This window comes from Epinephelus moara, chromosome 18 (genome assembly GCF_006386435.1).
Source record: "Epinephelus moara isolate mb chromosome 18, YSFRI_EMoa_1.0, whole genome shotgun sequence".
In the NCBI taxonomy this organism is placed as follows: domain Eukaryota; kingdom Metazoa; phylum Chordata; class Actinopteri; order Perciformes; family Serranidae; genus Epinephelus; species Epinephelus moara.
In genome coordinates, this window is record NC_065523.1 from 38,214,796 (window position 1) to 38,223,216 (window position 8,421).

The following is an 8,421-nucleotide window of genomic DNA, read 5'->3' on the forward strand; positions in this document are numbered from 1 at the left end:
GGTCGCGTATGTGACATCATAGCTTTCGCTTGCTTCCTGCAGCTTGGCCTCCCCGCTGAAATTCCACTGTTTTATGATTAATCGATTTATGATTGAAGATGTCTGTGTGTTTTGTGCCAGGTTGCAGTCACTCCAAGCTGCAGGAAGCGAGCGAAAGCTATGACGTCATATACGTGACCGCCTCCTGTGTAGTTTTTCTAATTACGTTTTTTTCAAAAGCTTATATCTCAACAGTTTTACCACAAAGTATGACTTTCTTGACCTTAAAATTTATGTTTGAAATTCATTAACGACATATTTGGATTTCATGTCACAACTCAAACGGGACCAAAAGATAATATTGCTCTCCTCATTCACTGCCATTCATATTTTTTCCAATCTAAGGTCCCATGAGCTTCACCGGAAGGGGCGTGACTTCAGCACTCTATTGCGTATGTAACATTGGAACTTTTTTTTATTGTTTGTGTGTTTGAGTTTTGATTTTGTAAAGTCTAAATCTAGTGGTGGAAGGGTTGCCTATAGGTAAGTATAAAAAGCTTAATCCAACACATTTTCAGTCAGTATTTTGTTTTGATTTATTTTTTACTTTTAATGCCTTATTGTTATTTATTCTTTATTATGTGCATTCTTTAAAAAAAAAATTGTTATAAGGCCCGAATTATAATTACAACTACTACTTGTATTTAAGTGCCTTGCTCAAAGGCTCTGTCAGTGTCCTGTTAGATAGAGAGGGGAAGCCTAACTCAGAGGGTATGTAAAGGTATGACCTATGAATAACTACATGATGGATGGAGAAAAGGACGGAGGGGTGCAATGACGGATGGATGAACATTTCAACACCTCCATCGGAGCAGTCGGAAACCGCCCGTTTGGAGCTAAATGGAGAGAGACGGGGAACTGGGGGATTTGGGAGAGGGGTCAGGTTCCAACAGACAACAGGCTCGGGCTTTACCGGGGTTAATTTTAGCCAAGGACAACGTGTGTGTGTGTGTGCGGGGGGGCGGAGAACGGGTGTGTAACAATACCTCATTAGTCTACAATTAGTCTATTGTAGGGTAATAATAGATTCTAGAGTGCAGAGAGAAAAAGGTGTGCAGCCGCCCGCGTAAATGAAACTGTTAGTCAGACCTGGGTTTAAGTTGAGTCACGTCTTTTTATCACTTAGAACTGTTGGGGAAAATAGACACAATGTTGATGGACATAAAAATCAATTTAAAGGTGTGGCAGGATGAAAAGACCACGCCCAGTTATTTCTGAATAACCTAAAAACAAACAGGTAAACTGATACTGACCTGAACTAGTTCGACACACACACGCACACACACACCAAACTGCACAGATGACATGAGTGTATGCAGACACCTGTTTATTAGCCTCTACTTTCCCCTGAGTGCTAAAGTTGTCTGGCCTGACCTCAGACTGTTAGCATGTGTTTATGTGGTTGGCAGCGATCATGGAGGCAAAGGATCAGTGTGAGGGGTGGTAGGCTACACACACACACACACACACACACATTTATACACCGTACTCACAAAACCCTAATTGGCTGTCAGAGTCAGACAGCTCTTAAGAAAGATGCTGCTGTGTCGATGGTTTTTGCTTCTATGAGCACTTCATGAACTAAAAATATGCACATAGTTTGGCACAATCGGCCAATCAGGGGCTTCATCAGGGCGGTGTTACGCCTGATCACACAGAAAGAGTTTTGTAGGTTGCAAGACACAAGGCTCACAACACTGCCTTTTTGTTCAAATTAAATGCCACTAGTGCCAGGCAACCACCCCATCACCTCCTCACCCTAACCTTCCCGAGTAATCAATCTGCCATTTATAACTGTATGTGTCCTGCAGTAATCAGTGTGTAGCTGCTGCCATGTTGAGGCAGAGGGTGCTGTCTGTAGCTCTGGTTGAGGGTGAGAGGCTGTCAGCAGATAAACAGAGATCTGTGTGGGTACATGAGACCCTAAAAAAGAGGCTGGATCATGGGGAGTACCACCAGTTGGTCCAGGAGCTTCTCCTCCATCATGGACGTTTACAGTACTGCACTTATCTGCTGTTTTCTATTGAGATGGTGCTAACTGTGCTTTGTAAAGTTGTATAGCTCTGGGTATCCAGCAACCACTACCACCAGTTTCTCCTCCATTGTTTACCAACTGTAAACTTGTTGTCATGACCACCACAGAAGCCCCGCCTCTCAGATCATCCCATTGGACAATGGGGGAAAAAGCAGAGATGATGTGGGGTGCTTTTCCGCTCTGGGTTGAAGTTTTTTCAACTCGAGGAGTTCAGAGTGCTCCGGCAAAAACACCAGGTGCCTAGAGCGCAGAACCGTGAGGCTCGTAGCAACACAAAAACTGCGAGCAAAAAGCTTCATTCTCATCAAAAACAATTACAAAAAGCCGCCTCCAGCTACTAAAACACTTCCTGTGTGATCGGGGCCTTAGACCTCATCCTGTGTTTGGGCTACAAATGAAACCCTAACCCCCCCCTTTGGGCTACGGTGACAATTGGCAGCCCCGCCCATTCTCACATTGGGAAAACCAGGCCCCTCTTTGTCGGCCCCTTCCCGCTCAAACAGCGGCTACTTCAGATCAGGACCCAAGGTGATCCAAATAGTCTGACGGGATCCGAGACAACATACTGCTTTTCAGTCCATTGGTGCCCAAGCTGCTATTTTGCAAAGTTTGGAGACAGTGTTCCCATTTTGCACTACGCTGGACCCGACAATCGGGATGACGAATGGAAACATTTTTGACAAATATATAGACTATATATTGGATGAACATGATTATGAGACCAAAACAGTGGTTTGATTTTTGGACTGATTATGTCCAAGGTAGACACTGATTTCACTTCATTTCACAACAAAATTAAATGAGCTTGTTGACACTTGAATCTTGCCTGAGATTGATAATTAATATACTTATTTTGGTGACAATATTTTTTCACGACTATACAGGTGTTTCTTTTCCTCCTGCGTGGTGCATTCAGGGATGCTCCGACACCCAAGATTTCAGTCTGCTTCTCTAACGACAAAATATGCAAACACAAAATCAAGCTCAGCACACCTTGTTGAAAATCCTAAAAGTTCAGTGACACTTGGTGAAATTCTGAGGGGTTTATTTTGTTGAGTGTCGTGACGGAGTCAGGAGGAGTTCTCAAAGTACCCACAGAACTGAAAACATGCAGCAGACAGTGTTACTGTGATGGACGACAGTCTGGTGAAATTAATAGAAAACAACGGCTGCACATGATCTCATGATACTGTCTTTATACGAGAACAACACCTACAGAGGACATAATAAAGGACAGACAGACAGATGTACGTACCTGCACGACGGTGTGGTATCACCAGAGACAGACAGAGGGACAGAGACAGACAGATAGACAGAATGACTTTTGTTGAGACAGACGCAGTTTTATACAGAGAGGTGGAGGGGTGCTGTGTGTGTGTGTGATGTCTGAATGTGTGTGTGCATGCTGTGAGAATTACTGAGTGTCCGAGTTACAATACAAGAATAACTGAGTCTGTGTGTGTGTGTGTGTGTGTGTGTGTGTGTGTGTGTGTGGTCAGGGCCGGGGGCCACGGGCGGATTAAGCGGAGGCAGAAAGATGAGCACCTCTCAGGATTAGGGAGAACAGAGGGATGACCTCACAGGACAAATGGAGGGGTGCCACAGGGCAGGTGGAGAGGGGGGATGACAGAATAAAGAGGGAGGGAGTGACGGAGGGAGAGGAGAGAGTGGAGGGGGGAGAGGCCACAGAGGTGAAGCAGTTTGGTTAAAGACTGATTATTATACTTTAATTCATTAAAACTGCCAAAGACCCAACAAGAGGCTGAGGGTCAGACGAGACGAGGAAACAGAATCAGGACTAGTTCAGGACACGAGGATGAAGGTGGAAAAAGTAAGAGACAATGAAATAGGATCAAATAGACTCTTTTACTGTCAGTAAACAGTATGATGGTTTTTTGGTGGGCGGGGCTTAGCTGGAGGCAAAACAGTTCTACACAGACATTAGCTAGCACTAGCTAGAGAGTTGTGTTATCTTGTTTTAGACGATGGAGGAAGATGGTGTGAGTGGTGCGTTCAGAAACACTCATTCTGAGTGTGGGAGCGCACTCTGACACAAACTGGAGCGTTGATAAATTGGGAGCGCTGTCTGAATGTAGCGTTGGGTTATCCAGAGCAGCGCACTCTCAGAGTGGCAGAGCGCACTCTGGACACTCTGTCTGTGGAGACGGAGCAGCAGAGCCATGAACGTTCCTCTTCCTGGTGATTCCTCTCCAGCCAGATTCAACCTGTAGGTAACTCTTCATTTACCTAACCTCGTGAATCAGGCGTTCTTCGTCCATTGCGGCGTTTTCCAATGCAAGCGACAGAATAGAAATAGAAGCGGGCAAAAGTTATGCTCAAAATGGCGAACTGCATCACGCTGTGTTGCATCGCTCGCAGACAGTTAGGACAGGGTGTTAGATGAAAAGATTGACACTACTGTTATATCTGACAGTAGTGTCAATCTTTTCATCTAACTCTTGGCCAAAAAAATGAATAAGCATATTTCCAAAAATGTTGTAACTATTCCTCTAAAATGCATTTTCAACGCAATCAGGAACAAATATTGGTCGGGTAACATCAGCATTTTACAACCTGGACCCTGTTCTCCCATGTCTTTGTATCTAAGTGACCAGTGAGAAAATAATTTGATCCAGTCTTGAGAGAGAACGCTGCAGCTGGCAGAGCGAAACAGGCTGCAATGTAATTTTAATGTTCGCTAAGGATGGAAAGGATCCCTACAGAGATAGAGCTTTTTGTTAAAGAGTAAGATCCTTTTTGTTTAACCAGAAACAGCCCTGAAATCACCATCACCAAACCCACCAGACTCCATTTAGGGATCCTTTCCATAATGTTGTCACTTAGGATACCAATCTGAGCCTAAAAAACCAAAACAAACACTGTTAGTGGACGTGACTGTGTGAACGTGCCCCGTGTGCTTACACTGCAGCCTGTTTCGTTGCTGCCAGCTCCAGAGGTTGCGCTAGACTTTTTCGTCGCTGGTCATTTTGACCGACAGGGTCGTAAAAATCCGGTCATAATCTATTTTTACCGGCCATTTTAATTTTATTTATTATTTTATAATTTAAAATAACACAACAGTGCATAATCGAACACATTTTTTTATAATTTAAAATAACACAACAGTGCATAATCGAACACATTTTTCGTCAGAACAATATGCCCTATTCATTCAGTGTTTATCCAACACGCTCAATACATGGACATGCAATGATTCAGTGTTTATCCAACACGCTCAATACATGGACATGCAATGACAAATTGTCATTAACTTCTTACGTTATAAAAAACGATTAAAATATGGCCTTACCCATGTTTAAAATGACCTGTTGGAGTGAAAAAACGAGTACTGATGGGAACAGACGAGTGGAGTCGATGTTTAACCGGCGCGGAGAGCGCAGGAGAAATGCGCTGCCTCTGTGGACAGTCAAGCGCCTGCGAGTATACTCGCAGGACTTCTGCGGCACTAACGCGTCTGGTGTGTCCAGGCCGTTATGTCAACAACGCTACATGAAGCAGATGAATGACTTTTTCTCTGCAGTGTGAAACGGCAGCCACTTAAACCACTGACTGTGCACTCCGCCGCCAAGTGGGCAGGGGTGGTAATTGCAACTGGTCAAATGACCGACGGCCTTCAGATTTTCCGGTCATTGTTGTAAAAAACCGGTCAATGACCGAGAATATCCGGTTAACGCGACCCCTGGCCAGCTCGTTGAATACTGGACAGATTTCAAAAATAGTTGTTCTCATTCATTTCTTAGACACAAAACATGGAAAAAAAACAACAAAGTTTCCCTTTAAAACAGCGTCAGCTGATTTAATCACCAGTCTGGGGCAACAGAGCAAGCTGTGAAGATCGTATTCACAAATTATCACCTGTTTTTATAAATCACCAGAGCTCTGGGGAATCACAGTTCACTTATCTCTTGACTGAACCCAGAATTGCTCATTAATTTTTCCTTGTGACGCAGTGAGGAATGTTTCATTTGGAAATGTCCGTCACTGTCAGTGTGAACAGACCAGCTGTCAGCTGCGTCTGAGAAATATGAATGACATCTCTACGTCTGGACACACCCACTTCCTCACTGTCCCGCACTGAGAGAAGCGTGAGAGTGGAGCGAGACGAACAGATGTGGACGCTCAGCGACAGGATGAAGACAGAGACAAAAGAGGAGTGAGGGTGGAGGGAGGGGAGTGTCAGACAGAGGGATGACCACAGCAGATCCAGAAATAGAAGAGCGACTCTTTTTCCATGAAAGGGGACGTTTCCACTACACAGAACCAGCTCCAGCCCTCGCACCAAGTAACCACATGACATCACAAACTGACCGTGGCTTTGGCTACGTGCGTTCTGACTGAGTCCGACCTCAAGCTGTGGAGGTCACTGTGCTGCTACGCTGCTTAAATTAAAGTGTTAAATTATAAATGCTCCTCTGCTGACATCTGAGGTCACAGATATTAAAGCGACACTTACCTTTCTGGAAATTTTACACTTTTCTTTGTTTAGGTTAAAAAGCTATTAATTAGCTGATGGCACACTAAAATGTAAGTGAATTCCACCAGAGATAAAAACTCATAATCATACCATTCTCATATGGTTCTAAGAAAACTCCGACCAATCATTGCATTCAGTCTGAATTGGCCGAGCATCCTGTCTGTCTTCCCCACGTGGAGGCCTCCGACTGAGACAACAAATAGGCTAGTAACAGGGACGCTTGTGGGTATAAACTTTTCTCCGTAACAATGGCAGACAAATGCAACCACCTCTTCCACCTCCAGCTGCTCCGACAGGGAAATCAGTTGGCAAAAGAAAGAATATAGCAGAAAAAGCTAACACTAAGAGAGAACTCGATGCTGCAGAGCCAAAACTCGGGTCAACATCGGCTCTGCGTTCGAGCGATGGTGAAGACTGATGCAGCTTCATCCTGAGACAAAAAGGGACGAGATGGTCACAGAGTTTCTGCTGGACGAGTATTTTTAGTTTGCCTCTAATGTAACATATAACGTTACATATGACAACACAGCACAGTTGCTAATGGCTAAGTCATCACTGACCCCGGATAAGTTTCAAAACTCCGGGGTTGTGTTTGATCGTGCAGGACAGGTAACGCTATGTTTAGTTTGCTTCTACTATAACATATAACGTTATATATGACAACACAGCACAGTTGCTAACAGCTAACGTTAGCCTACTGTAGCGCAGCCTCTGAAACATTAACGTTATCTTCCTTGTGCGTTTCTGCTTACTAGTAATGTTAACACTACTATCTAACGTTAGCCTACTGTAACCTTATTCTAAAACTCATCAGTCATCACTTGAGTTTTAAAACTCTGGGGTTGCGTTTGACTGTCTTGATTGTAACGTTACACTCGCCCTCCTCTTCTGTGTATCTAACGTTACCATGCCAACGCCTAGTAATGAGGACGAAATGGAGGAGGGGGGAGTTGTCAATGTTCAAATTTTTTCGAAGTGCTGTGTGAAATGCAGGAAAGGTAAGAGCTGCTTTAAGTGAAGATACTGTGAAAAGTCTAAAGAGTGGCTACATTTACATTTTTACTCTGTGTGCTAACGTCCCGACAGGAAATATCTAAAAGGCTGGGGTATTGTTGTTGTTCAGTTTCCACGGCAGCAGATTGCTCTGTGTTCCTATTGGTCAAAGTGACGCTGTGTTATAAGTTGCCGGCAGTCGGCCCAGTGAATGAAGTTGTTTTTTTCTCTTTCATTTTATAGTTGTAGTTTACTGATGTATGAACAGAGGTTACATAAAACCAGAGTGACCGTCCTCTACTGACCAATCAGACTGCAGGGTTTCTAGCTCCACCTTTTAGTACCAGATCTGTGTGCTAGGTACCCCAACAGAGGGGGGACCAAACATGGGGACGCTAAGGAACGCTTCTGTTGGTACCATCCACAACTTTACAAATGAAGAAATGTGTACTGAACTGAACTGACTGCTTGGTGCAAACGGGGCTTCAGGGTGAAGGTACCATGTCTGAAGGGTTACAGTTGGTTCCAAAGGTGCTGTACCGAAAGTGTTTGGTGGAAACCGGGTTTAAAGGGTGCCTTTGTCGTCACTATCACACTGAGGGGTGTGATTAAAGAGGCAACAGACAGCATCTTTTCCTAAATATATCATGATGAACATAATGTGGGTTGCACAGGGTAGTGTCCACAGTAAAATCAGACTATCAGCGTTTACATAGGTTACTTAGTGTCTTTGCAATCTTTGTAATAAGCTTCTGCCACCGGGGGCGAAATTTCACGGAAAAAATCTGCTTTACGGCAGGAAACGCGTCATGTATTGCGAAACTGGTCGGTCAGCCAATCAGGGACTGGAGCTGGTCCT